The sequence below is a fragment of the Acinonyx jubatus genome, chromosome B1 (genome assembly GCF_027475565.1).
Source record: "Acinonyx jubatus isolate Ajub_Pintada_27869175 chromosome B1, VMU_Ajub_asm_v1.0, whole genome shotgun sequence".
Taxonomy (NCBI): domain Eukaryota; kingdom Metazoa; phylum Chordata; class Mammalia; order Carnivora; family Felidae; genus Acinonyx; species Acinonyx jubatus.
Window position 1 is genome coordinate 161,022,975 of NC_069382.1, and position 12,156 is coordinate 161,035,130.

A 12,156-nucleotide genomic window follows, 5' to 3' on the forward strand; every position below is an offset into this window, starting at 1 on the left:
TTAAGGTAAAGCCTTCTAGAATATAATTTGAGGAGATTTGTATTTGTATTGCCAAATATACTGCATTTACAATCTCCGTATTTCTTTTATTTCTGATCTGTAAGTAATTCTTCCATATGGAGATATTGTTGTGCCAGATGGCAGAAAGTTATCTTAGTTCTAGGAAAGTTTCTAAGTGAATGAAAATATTGAGAATTATAATTGAAAGATAATTGCTAATTTAAATTAAATACTTTTACTACTTGAAAGGGTAATACAGAATGCATTTTTACTAAAATAGACTATGGTTTCTATTCTTTCTTTCCCTCTCATCTCTCCTTCCCCCATCCTTGCCATGTACTTTTTAAAAATAGTGAGTTTTATAGTGAGAATGAAGCTATACGTAATAGGTTCCTCTATAGAAACAGTGCATTTAATATTACAGCAGCTTTTGTAAAAATTTAGTTTGCTTAGATACTTGTGAATTATGTGGTTATTTTGTTTTGTGACCATTTAAACATTTCTACATGTCTTTGCCTGAACCCTGTAACCAGCCACAGCCAAATCTCATGTAATCACATTCCCTTAATCCAAAAGTGAACCAAAAACAGATGTTTGTAAAGCCTTTGCTGTTGGCCCTTTGTAATATGATGATTCAGTTTGTGGGCATCCCGTTGCCCTTGGATGTTCATGGCACATATCTCTTGGAGGTGTTTTTACAGTTGTAAAGCAATAGGTTAATATTGAGATGACAAATCTCACTGTTCAATAAGGCCCTAACTAGGTCTGTCCTGCCCCTGGAAAGTGGGAGAATTTTTTCTTTTGCCAGTATCTGTGGATGGCTTTTTAAAATCTTCCCTTCCCCTGTTATAGTTAAAAAGGAGAGAGAGAAGATTAAAGTATTTTTAAAACCCTAGAAAAGGACGGTGGTTATCTGTTTCTTCCTAGGGTTGTTTCCATAATCCGGCTCTTGAATCAGCCAGCCTTGATGGAGCACATACTGTACTGTCACAAGTAGATGAGGTCTTTGCGCATAAGGAGCTTCTAGTCAGAGAGTAAACGTGCATGTAAGGCTAACAGTAAGGAAGCTAAATGAGCACTGCTGTGTATGCATTATGACTTACCACGTGACTGTTCCATGTGAAAAGCATGGGGGGTACAGAGACCAGGGGAATCCTATTGAACCACAGGAGACACAGAGAAGATGTAGAGGGAAGGAGACTGAGTTTCGTTTTGAATGACAAGATGTTCCCTATCGTGGTAGACAGTACTGCCATCCACAGTCTCCCTGAGCCAGGAAGCAGGTGTCGGTCAACAGCCCTCTGTCACCCCTACACCACCTACTCCCCACTGATTACCAAGACGCGTCATCCTACCTTGTACAGTTTCCTTAGTCTCTCCTGCCTTCTGATGCCGTAGCCACTTAACTTAGTTCAGGCCTCTCTTCATTATCATCCGGATTATTGCCATAGCTTCCTGTTAGCCTCTTACACGTTGCTGCCAAAGGCTCCTTCTAGAAGCCCACTCTTAAAATCTCTCCCCTCCATCATAGTCTTTCTCTCCCCTATGGAATGAAACCTTTTGTCATCCAGCCCCTCTCGTTTTGTGTCTCCTCTCTTGCTGTGCTTGCCCAGCTCCTGGAGTGTGTTGGGCGTTCGTATTTGCCGCTTCCTTTGCCTGGGATGCACATCCTCTTAGCCCCCCTCAGCCCTATGTCTGCTTCACAACTAACTCTTCTTCACCTTGGAAGACCCATCTTTTCTTGAGTTCACCAGATACTTAATGCTTCATCTGTTCTGTTCTTCACCTTAAACATCATGGTATCGTTACATATATCACCTCATTCGTGTCTTTCTTTTTTTACTTACAGTAAAAAAGCTTATAGTATAAGCCCCTGGAGGGCATAGTTTGTTTTTTTTTTTGTTGTTGTTCTTTACATACTCAATACTTCTTTGTATACTTAATGTTTAGTTAAGTTCTGGTAACTGTGCAGGCAGGTAAGATAAAGCTTGGGGATGCAATCATTTTTGTTGGAATGGATTACTAATAGGAAAAAGGGTAGAAGGATAAATATATGGTCCCTCTTATACTGGTGTTCATTATTATACTAGTAATGTCTCTAAGGGGAGTAGTTCCTGAAGCAGCAATTTATAAAATGAAACCTTAGCGATTTCAAAAAATTTTAGCATTTTACTAAACTCTATTTAGTGAATTTCTCAGGAAGGACAGAAAAATCTGATTTATTAATAGCCTTTGTATATAAAAAAAAGGCAAATAATTTTTCCATTAAATAAATTATATATTTCACATGTTGCCCTTACTCTTCTTGAAGAAAAAAGAAAAATTAAATGTTTGTCGTTGAACATAACTTAATAGCAGTGCATGTTATAATCCTTTATCATTAAATAGTAATGTTTCATGTTTGTAAGATGCACTTCCCACGATTCCTATTATTGTTCAATGCTACGTTTTATATTAATCGCCAGAGGCCCTCTGTTTTCAAGGCCTGCTTAGCTGGCAGAATGTTGATGCAGTGCTGCTGAAGTTTGATTATAGTTGAGCTTATTTCTTTCAGTAACAACAATGAAGTGACATTCATATGGCCTAAATTCAGGGTTTTGTCTTTGTGCCAACAGTTTTAGGCCTTACTTCTTTTAAAAACTGAATCAGGAACATTCTGTTAAACCAGCTGTGTGGTGAGGATGTTATCATTAAAAGATTGGCTTAGTTCCCTAAAATTGATAAGACAATGCAGGATTCAGTACTAAGATGTATCCAGTTATGTATTGGCATTGTTAAGGGCACAGACGCATTTATTATCAATAGAATACCTCTTGTAAACATATTTGTAGAATTTATTTTGCATACATAATTTTAAGACAGCTAGTGTTTCAAAAAAGTCATTTGTCATCCCAGGCATAGAAGAGATAAATTGACTTATTTTAACCATGGTTTTTGTTAATTAAAATATGAATAAGATATGGAATGTTAAGAAACTAAATTTGCATAAATTACTTGAGTTTTTGCACAATGAGCAAAGTTCGTAGAGTTTTTAATGCTCAATGATGTTTTTCCTGGATTGCAAAAATAGTAAATGTCAACCCCAAAAGGCTAATTATGCATTTATCTAAATTTCAGTTAAAATTTGCATGTCACTTGATTAAAATAATTCTACTTACCATGCATTGAGGTAATTATAGTCCTGTTATTGTGGTAAGTACATATTTGTGTGTGTGTGTGTGTGTGTGTGTGTGTGTGTCTGTGTACAGTCCAAATTATGTGGACATATGTTTGTTAAATCTCACGTAAGCATCTTAAAAATTTGGGGTAAACTATCATTGTTGTTTTAAAAATAATAGGTTTATAATACAATGTAACGTATATACAATTCACATACCATAAAGTCATCCTTTTAAAAATGTGTATAGCTTACACATTATATAGTTTTTTATTCACCAAGCTGTACAATGATCACCACTCTCTAATTGTAGAACATTTTCATTACCCCAAAAAGGAACCTCGTACTCACTAATTTACTGTCTGTCTCTAGGGATTTGCCTATTCCGGGACACATCATGTAACTGGAATCCTAATAGGGTTCTTTTGTGACTATCTTCTTTCACTTAGCATATTTCGAAGATTCATCTATTTATCTATCGGTATTTCATTACTTTTTATGACTGAATATTCTGTTGTATGGATATACCACATTTTGTTTATCTACTCATCTGTCGATAAGTTGCTGTTTTTTTATTAGATGAGTAAATTGGGGTTCAGATAAGTTAAAGAGCAGTAAGAACCCACCCCCAATATACACCCAAACTCCCCCCACCCCAGTTTTATTGAGATATAATTGATGTATCACATTGTATAAGTTTAAGGTATACAACATAATGATTTTATGTGTGTGTGCATGTGTGTGTGTGTGTGTGTGTGTGTGTATATAGCAAAACAATTACCATAATAAGATTAATTAACATCCATCACCTCACATAGAATTTTTTCCCTTGCAATGAAAACTTTGAAGACTTACTCTCTTAGTAACTTTCAGAAATACAGCACAATGGGGTGCCTGGGTGGCTCAGTTGGTTGTGTCCAACTCAAGATTTCAGCGTAGGTCATGATCTCATAGTTCATGAGTTTGAGCCCTGCATCAGGCTCTGCACTGGCAATGTGGAGCCTGTTTGGGATTCTCCCTCTCCCTCTCTCCCTCTCTTTTCCCCTCTCGAGCACTCATTCTCTCTCTCTCTCTCTCTCTCTCTCTCTCTCTCTCTCTCTCTCAAAGTAAATTAACTTAAAAACATACAACAAAATATTGTTAATCCAGTATTTCCAACAGAGTATAGTTATTGTTGTACATTACACACCAAATTCTTTAACATCCTTTAATCCTTCATATATCAATTTAAAGTCTTCCCTGATCTCTAGTGATACTTCAGCAAAATCTGAAGGAAGACAGGATTAACAGTTTGGAGGAAGGGTGGGTGGACAGAAGGGATATCCCATGCTGGGCACTGGAGGAAATATGGCCAATTTGGCTGGAGCAGAGAAGCATGGGAATGAGTTGGAAAGGTAGGGGTCAGAGCTCATGTAATTGTGAAGACTTTGTTATGAATTTTGGTCTTAACCCTAAAACAAATGGAGAACCATTGATGGATTTTGTGACCGTAGTTAGGGTGATTTTTATCAGACTTACGTTTTTCGTGGAATAGAGGTGGTGGGGGTGAGAGAGGGAGGGACCATATATGTAGGTGGATGGCTACTGCAGTAGACCAGACGTGAGATGAAGGCTGAACAAATGAAGAAAACTCATTTTTTTTCCTTTTTTTTTTCTTTCTTTTAGCAAACATACCTATAATGTCTACCATATTAGGTACTCTTCTGAGTGTTTCACAAAATCTTTACTCATTGAATCATGGATATGAGAAATATTTAAGAGGTGGGAACAATAGATATGGGAGGTGAAGGAGATTTTTAACTTGGATTCTATAAATGAATATGGCAAGGTAATTAATGTTCTCAATTGACATTAATTTCAGAGATGTATCCATCGAGAATTCATATTGATCACAGTAGAAAAGAATCACCTATTGCTTATTGCCAAAATATTCTCTCATCCCTCAGAGAAATCTGTCTACTTTAGGAAATGAAGCCTAGACAAGGAGGCCAACTCATTGTGCTAAATGAACAGTGTGAACTCTGTGATGGTCCCTGAATTTAGAGTTCCTAGCTGTAGGCATCTTTGAATTTAGGAATCACGGGCCTGCTTTATCCATTAAAAAAGAGATATATATATTCTAACTCCTTAAGCCAGGTCTACCTCATTTGACAGAGAAACTTTATTTTCAAGACTGAACATTTTGTTTTGTGAGAAGTACAGCTGATTCTCCAACTCATTAAGTATTTGGTTTCACGGTTTGTTTGGAAGTTTTATGTTGGTAAGTATTAGAATGAAGACACATAGTTTAATAATGAGATAGACATTTCAAAATTGGGAAAATCTAAACAGATGGTCCCAGTATTCATAGGCATCTAAGATTATTCAAAAGGACAGTGTTAATATCTGTGGTAAGTTTCAGACCTGCTGTTTCATAAACCTGGATGTCATAACCTTCCCCTGTGCGTACCTTCTGTTCTAGTTGTGTCTAAACTCCCATCTTGTTATCAGGCCCTGGTTCCTATCCTGTGCTAAGATGGTGAGTTTTGGAGAGCCTGAGCTCACTAGTCCACCCAACTCGCACCAGCCCCCCTCACTATGAGCTTTGGCCTGACTCTACTCTTCGGTTCTAGTGTCCAGGCTGCGGTTCCTTCTTGTGCAAAGAATGGAAGTCAAAGCTCCACCTCTACTAATGGGTGTTTCTTCCTTCCTGAGCCTTGCTTTGTCAAACTCTCTGGCAACTCTATTTCTTTCAAATACAGGACTCTGCTTTTGCTCCTCAAGGGAATGAAGTTTTCATACAAAAACAAAACATAAGGACTCGAGGAGAATCAATTGCTGCTGATGTACCTTTTTAATGATGAGATCTACCTCCCTTAGTGCATGTCCTTGTATTTCCTGTTCTTAGACTATGCATACTATGTTTGCTAACATAACACCTGTTGTTCTTCCATTGTTTTTGTTGATGTTGTTTTTCCGTTGATCTCTGTGGTGCTTTTTACCTGTTATCAAACTCTGCCTCCATTCCTAGATTTCTTATTACCTCCAACATTGTTGATATTCAGCCATTATACATCCTTATGGCTGTAGTGGTATTTATAGCCAGAGTCCGTTCTAATTGCCCCTCTGTACTAATTGCTAAATATTTTAAATATGACACCTGATAGGTATCTGGCCTACTGTCGTGGCTAAGCCCCAAATCATTGGGTTCTGGCTTGTTGCAATACTGTCCATACTCTTTTAGACTTCATTTCTGGAAGTAACCATGTGTACGATCTCATTATCACATTGATAAGACACAGTTTGCTAGCCTTTTGCAGGATGGACTGGGTTATGTTCTTTTTCAAAAAAAATTTTTTTAATGTTTATTTTTGAGAGGGAGGGACAGAGTATGAATGGGGGGAGAGGCAGACAGGACGCAGAATCCAAAGCAAGCTCCAGGCTCTGAGCTGTCAGCGCAGAGCCCGAGGCAGGGCTTGAACTCACAAACTGCAAGATCATGACCTGAGCCGAAGTTGGATTCTTAACCGACTGAGATACTCAGGCACCCTGAATATGTTCTCTTGATTATTCCTCCTCCTAATCTGTTAATGTATGATGTCACAGGACATTGCCTAAGAGGAATTTATTCCACTTTTATTTTGAGTCTACTAGTTGGTTTAAGCATGCTGTTTCCCAATTTAAAACATTTGCTAAAATGAGTAAAGTTTTAAGGGTTTTTAGAACAAGAAAATTAAGAAGTCTCTTTGGGGAAGACTATAGAAGACAAATTCCTAAGCATCAGACCTATTTCTACTAGAAGATAATGAATTGGAAATGTGATGGTGGTTCATAGTAGAAAATCATATGAATGGTTTTAGAAACAATACATACATTTATTGGCACGTGATACAGAAAGTAGTGAAAATATAAAAATGAAGGATGAACTAATATCCCTTAACATAACACTATAAATAATAGCAAATACAAATTTACATTAGATGCATTAGATGGATATTTGTTTTGTTTAAAATAATCTTCACTGATGTTTAGAGCAGTTTTATTCATACTTGCCAAAACTTGGAAGCAACAGAGATGTCCTTCAGTAGGGGAGTGGATAAACTGTGGTGCATCCAGACAATGGAATAGTATTAAGTGCTAAAATGAAACAAGCTTTCAAGGCATGAAGAGATTTGTAGGAAACTTCAATGTATTATTACTAAATGAAAGAAGCCAGTCTGAAAAGGCTACTACATACAGTAGGATTCCAACTATAGGACATTCTGGAAAAGGTAAAACTATGGACATAATAAGAAAAGTGGTAGACAGGGGTTGGGAGGAAGGACAGATGAATGGGTAGGGCTCAGAGGATTTTGGGGGGGCATTGAAGCTACTCTCAGTGTTCTTTGTTGGTGGATGCATTTGTTCAAACCCATAGAGTATAAAACACCAAGAATGGACTGTAAGGTAAATGATGGACTTTGGATGATAATAACGTGTCAGGATAGGTTCGTCAACTGTAACAAATATACCGTGCCGGTAGGGGCTGTTGATCATGGGAGAGGCTGTGCATGCGGGGAGCAGAAGGTACATGGGAAATCTCCGTTCCTTCTCTCAGTTTTGCTGTGAACCTAAAACTGCTCTTAAAAAAAAAAAAAAATGAAGTCTGAAAAAAATGGAAAAACTTAAAAGCTTCACATAAAATTTTGTAGCAATATGTGAATGAGTCATTCTTATTGTAGGGACACTGTGGAAGAAAAGAAAATGATGATTCCAATAAAGTGGCCTTAGTGACATTCTTGAAGGTAAGGTTAGTGGTGCATTTTTATGCAGAGTACAGAGGCACGCATTTCTACAGTCTACATAGGGTATCATAGAGATGAAGCTTAATTATGCAGGAAAAAGACGGCCCGGGGGAGATTCCCTTCACTAAGATGGGGTTTGGTGACCAGATACAGGATATAAGGCACAGGGAGGAATTGATGGTTCTCAAGTTCTCATCAATGAAGCCTCACCCTTCGAAATCACAGATAATGAAAGGCAGAGGATTGATGGGGTGTGTGGTGTGGGGCACGAGTCAGTGAGTAAAGTGGCTGAAAGCACAAGAGAAAAATCAGTTCAAGAGTTCTAGTATGAACGGGGAGAACCACATATGACTTTTTAAGATTAGGTTTTTGAATTGTTTTATTGATCCTCTGCTTTGCTTCCTAAGAGCTTTGCCCCTGACGTGCATTTATTTAACAAGCTCCAAATTGCTTGATGGATGTTATTTGTGGTTATTATATAAACAGGTTTCCTTATTTATGGTATTTTTGAAACTTTTTATTGATCAAAATTAGTTTTAAGTAAAATTATTGTACAGAACCAACTGTTCCACTTTAAAAGAATAGTTTAAAGTAATGATTCTCAACCTTGGCGGCACATGAGAGTCATGTTGGGGAGTCTTCAAAAACATACAGATGCCTGGGCCTCACTCCAAAGATTTTGATTGTGATTTAAGGAATTGCCAGAGAAGGCCAGCAAAGACCGGGATCAGGTCACAAAACTTGACTTTGCCTTAATGCTGAGAGTGAATATGAAATCTTTTTCAGGAGGTGGAATTGTAATAAACAGTCTGACAGAGACAAGTTTTTATGTTTGCCAATCTACTAATTTACAATGAGAAATGTGCCAAGTGGGTGTTAATGCTTGAGCTGGCGGGCCATTCTTTCCTCTCCTTGTGGGGTAGGTCATACAGAACTAAATTCTAATCAGAGGGTTGCATGGAAAGCTTGTAGATCAAAGAAATTAATATCTGTAGTGCTGTGCTATAGGAGCCAGAATACTCGTCTTTTTGTTCAGCATACCAGACTGTACTTAGGTGGATGTTACATTTCCATCAGCAGTGGGTTAAGTGGTCAGTTTCCCTGTATCCTGCCAACGATAGATTACTTGTTCTAATATTTGCCAGTCTGGTGTGTGTACAATGAAAGCTTATTGCTACTTTAATTTGCATTTTCTGGATACTAGAAAGTTTGAATGTTTTTTCATATGTTGTCTTCTTAGATTTATTCTTACATGAATTGACTAATTATATATAGTTTTGCCAATTTTTCTCTATTGTGTTGTCTTTTTCTTGTTAATTGCTAAGTGCCCTTTTGAATACTTTATGTTAGCTGTCATCTGCATTATATTTTTTTCCAACTTGGTCCTGTCTTGTTTATGGTATTGTTTGCCTAATAAATATCAAAAATTTTTACTTGGTTGAATGTATTCATCCTTTTAGAATAATTTTAGGTTTTCTATCTTAGCCAACAATCTCCTCTGCCCCGGATTCTGTATGTGGACTCCTATGAATTTTTTTCTTAAAAATTTTTTTAAAAACTTAAAAATAATTTTCAACATCCTGTTCATCTGGTTTTTGAGTATAGTGTATTTGTTTTTTTTCAGTTGAATGGTCAGGTGATATTCAAACATTATTACTAAATAAATCATCCCCTTTCTTCTGTTTTTGCCCATGTTGAATGCTTATACTGGGATTTTGGGGAGGCTGTCTAATCTTTTACGTTAATCCAATTTATTTTTACTTATGTTTACTTATGTTTACTTATTTTTACTTATGTTAATCCAATTTATTTTATTATGGTCTAATATAGTCATTTTATATTTCAATGTAATGTTTCAGATATAGTTATAATGTGTTCTAATTATAGTTATGTTGTTTTCTGATTTAGAAAATATTCTTTGTATTTTTTAAAAATGATTTTTTTTTTAACTTTTGGGAGCTATTCTTCCTTATGTATACTTGAAGATGGCTTTATCCGGTAAAACTTTAAAAAAAATTGTATTGAAATCTTAATTGGAATTGTCATAATTAATAATTTTGTGAGAATTAACCCTTATAATAACAAGTGCTCTTACCCACAAATATGTCTTTCCATTTGCTCAGATCTTTTATTTTCTTTATGAGATTCTCGTAGAGGTAACTGGCTGGCTCAGTCAGTAGAGCATGAGCCTCTTGATCTCAAGGTTGTGAGTTCAAGCCCCACGTTGGGTGTAGAGATTGCTTAAAAAAGAGAGAGAGAGAGAGAAAGAGAAAGTTTTGGTAGTTTCTGCTATGTAAATCCTATGTTTTCCTTATTAAATTTATCACAACTTATTTTATACTTGTGAATAGAAGATTTTTTATCCATTTTCCTTTCTAGGTGATTATTGCTTTAATATAGAAAGCTGTGTTTCTTTCTCAGTATTTATAACAATTATAATTTTTTTGTATCTTATATTTTTCCTTAACCACCTAGTGTTGAATAATAAGGCAAGAGGTTGCATCTTTGTTTAGTTTCTGTTTTTAATTGAAATAGATTGGGTGTGCTGAAACCTATAATGATGTTTACTGCTCATGTTTGGTAAATATTTTTATTTGTTTTCTTTATCTCTGGCTGCTGGGTGTCTGTAGTGTGCAGTTAGATCTCTTTGTCTGCTAACTAAGGGTGGGCCATACAGCTATGGTGTTTTAAAGAGTTATCTCAAGGAAGGGAAAGCATTCTCAGCATCTCTGAGCCTCTGTTAGCTCCAGTTAAAATATTAGGAGGAAGCCTCTTTGGTCCTTGTCTCCCCCCACCATGTCAGCTTCAAGGGTATGGAGGGTTCGGCCCACGTATTAGATTCTGCTCAGCTTCTTAGAAGGCAAAGAAGATGGTTATGCATCGATATGCTGCTGTTTACCTCCCATAGGCCCTAAATCTACATGTGTGTGCCAGATGAGGTCCTGCAGGATTCTGGCCTTCCGGTTTTCACCTCAGGGCTCTCCGATTCTGATCCCCAGATTCATGTCTGGCCAGGGGAGAAAAGTCTGTCATGATAGCTTTTTCCCTGGCAGTGAGTATTTTTACGGGAGAAGAGGAGAACAAAAATGAAAACAACTTTCTTGTTGCTTCTGATACATACCCATGGTTGAGATTTAATTCAGCCTTTTCTTTTCTAGAGGGAAGGCAAAAGCTTGGAAAGGTTAAATAATATGACCAAGATTATAATGATACTAAGTAGCCAAGTCAAGTCTGGGGCCCTGGTCTTCTGACTCCTGGGTTCATGCACATTTTAAAAATACCACATAATTTCTAGATTTTTGGAATAGTTTCTGAGCTGAGTTTCTGAAGGTTCAAAGAGTATAAGAAAATAACCTCAGGGAGATTCTAGCTGAGTGAATAATGGATTATTTAGAGATAGGTCATTTTTCTTAAGCTTTATAATAAGAGATATTTCTGTAGTAGACTTCAAGTAAAAAGCATTGGATATGTGCCAAGGATGTCATAGGACTTCTATGTTTAGAAACTGTTTTCAATAGGAATAGTTTAGACTAGGATAAATAAACATTTTAGGAACAGATGTCCAAAGAACAAGTAAAAGTCTTAATTTTTCTATCCATTGAAATTCTACCAGAAGCAGAAATGTGGGGCTGAATAGTAAGAAAACTGATTGCATTCATACAGAACAGAAACTTAAAGTATTTACGAATAGAATTAGTAAGAATTACATACTATGATTTTAAAAATTAGTAACTTAAAGAGTGAATAAAAATTCAAATCTAAAAAAAAAAAAAGAATCATATAGGTCTCATTTCTCTTTGGACACACAAAAGAAGATAAATTAATGAGGGTATGCCCAGGTTCTAGACAAGAAGTCTTAATTAAGATGCCAATTTTTTCCATTAATTTATGAAGATACGTACAAGTCTGGAAGTGTAAGTGAAAAACAATAGCTGAGAAATTACTGAGGGTGATGAGTAAACAGGAGTATTTGTGCCAACAGATAATAAAACTTATTATAAAGCTACAGTAATTAAAAGGAGATACTGATACAAAAACAGATTTTTTATGTGAGTATGCTTATGTCCATGATCTTTCTTATGAGACTGTAGTTTCACTGTATCATTAATTTGTTAAATTTGTTATCAAGAAAGGGATAGCAGTATATCACTCCTCAAAAAGACAGGTACCCAGGCTACAAGGTTTAAATGAATAGTCCAATAGAAATAGGCCTAGGAGGTTTTTTCAGCCTATGTT

The 12,156-nt window shown here is 36.4% G+C and overlaps 1 protein-coding gene across 9 annotated transcripts in view; it reads left to right on the forward strand.

The window, feature by feature from the left end:
* FRYL (FRY like transcription coactivator) overlaps window positions 1-12,156 on the forward strand; it is a 267,508-nt gene that overhangs the window by 96,439 nt on the left and 158,913 nt on the right. Inside the window, exon 4 of one of the 9 annotated variants that reach the window (XM_053217387.1) lies at window positions 7,858-7,920. The exons of the other annotated variants lie outside the window; for them this stretch is intronic. The gene's annotated coding sequence lies outside the window, so the exon portion shown is untranslated. The remainder of the gene's footprint in view (window positions 1-7,857; window positions 7,921-12,156) is intronic. 9 annotated transcript variants of the gene reach the window in all.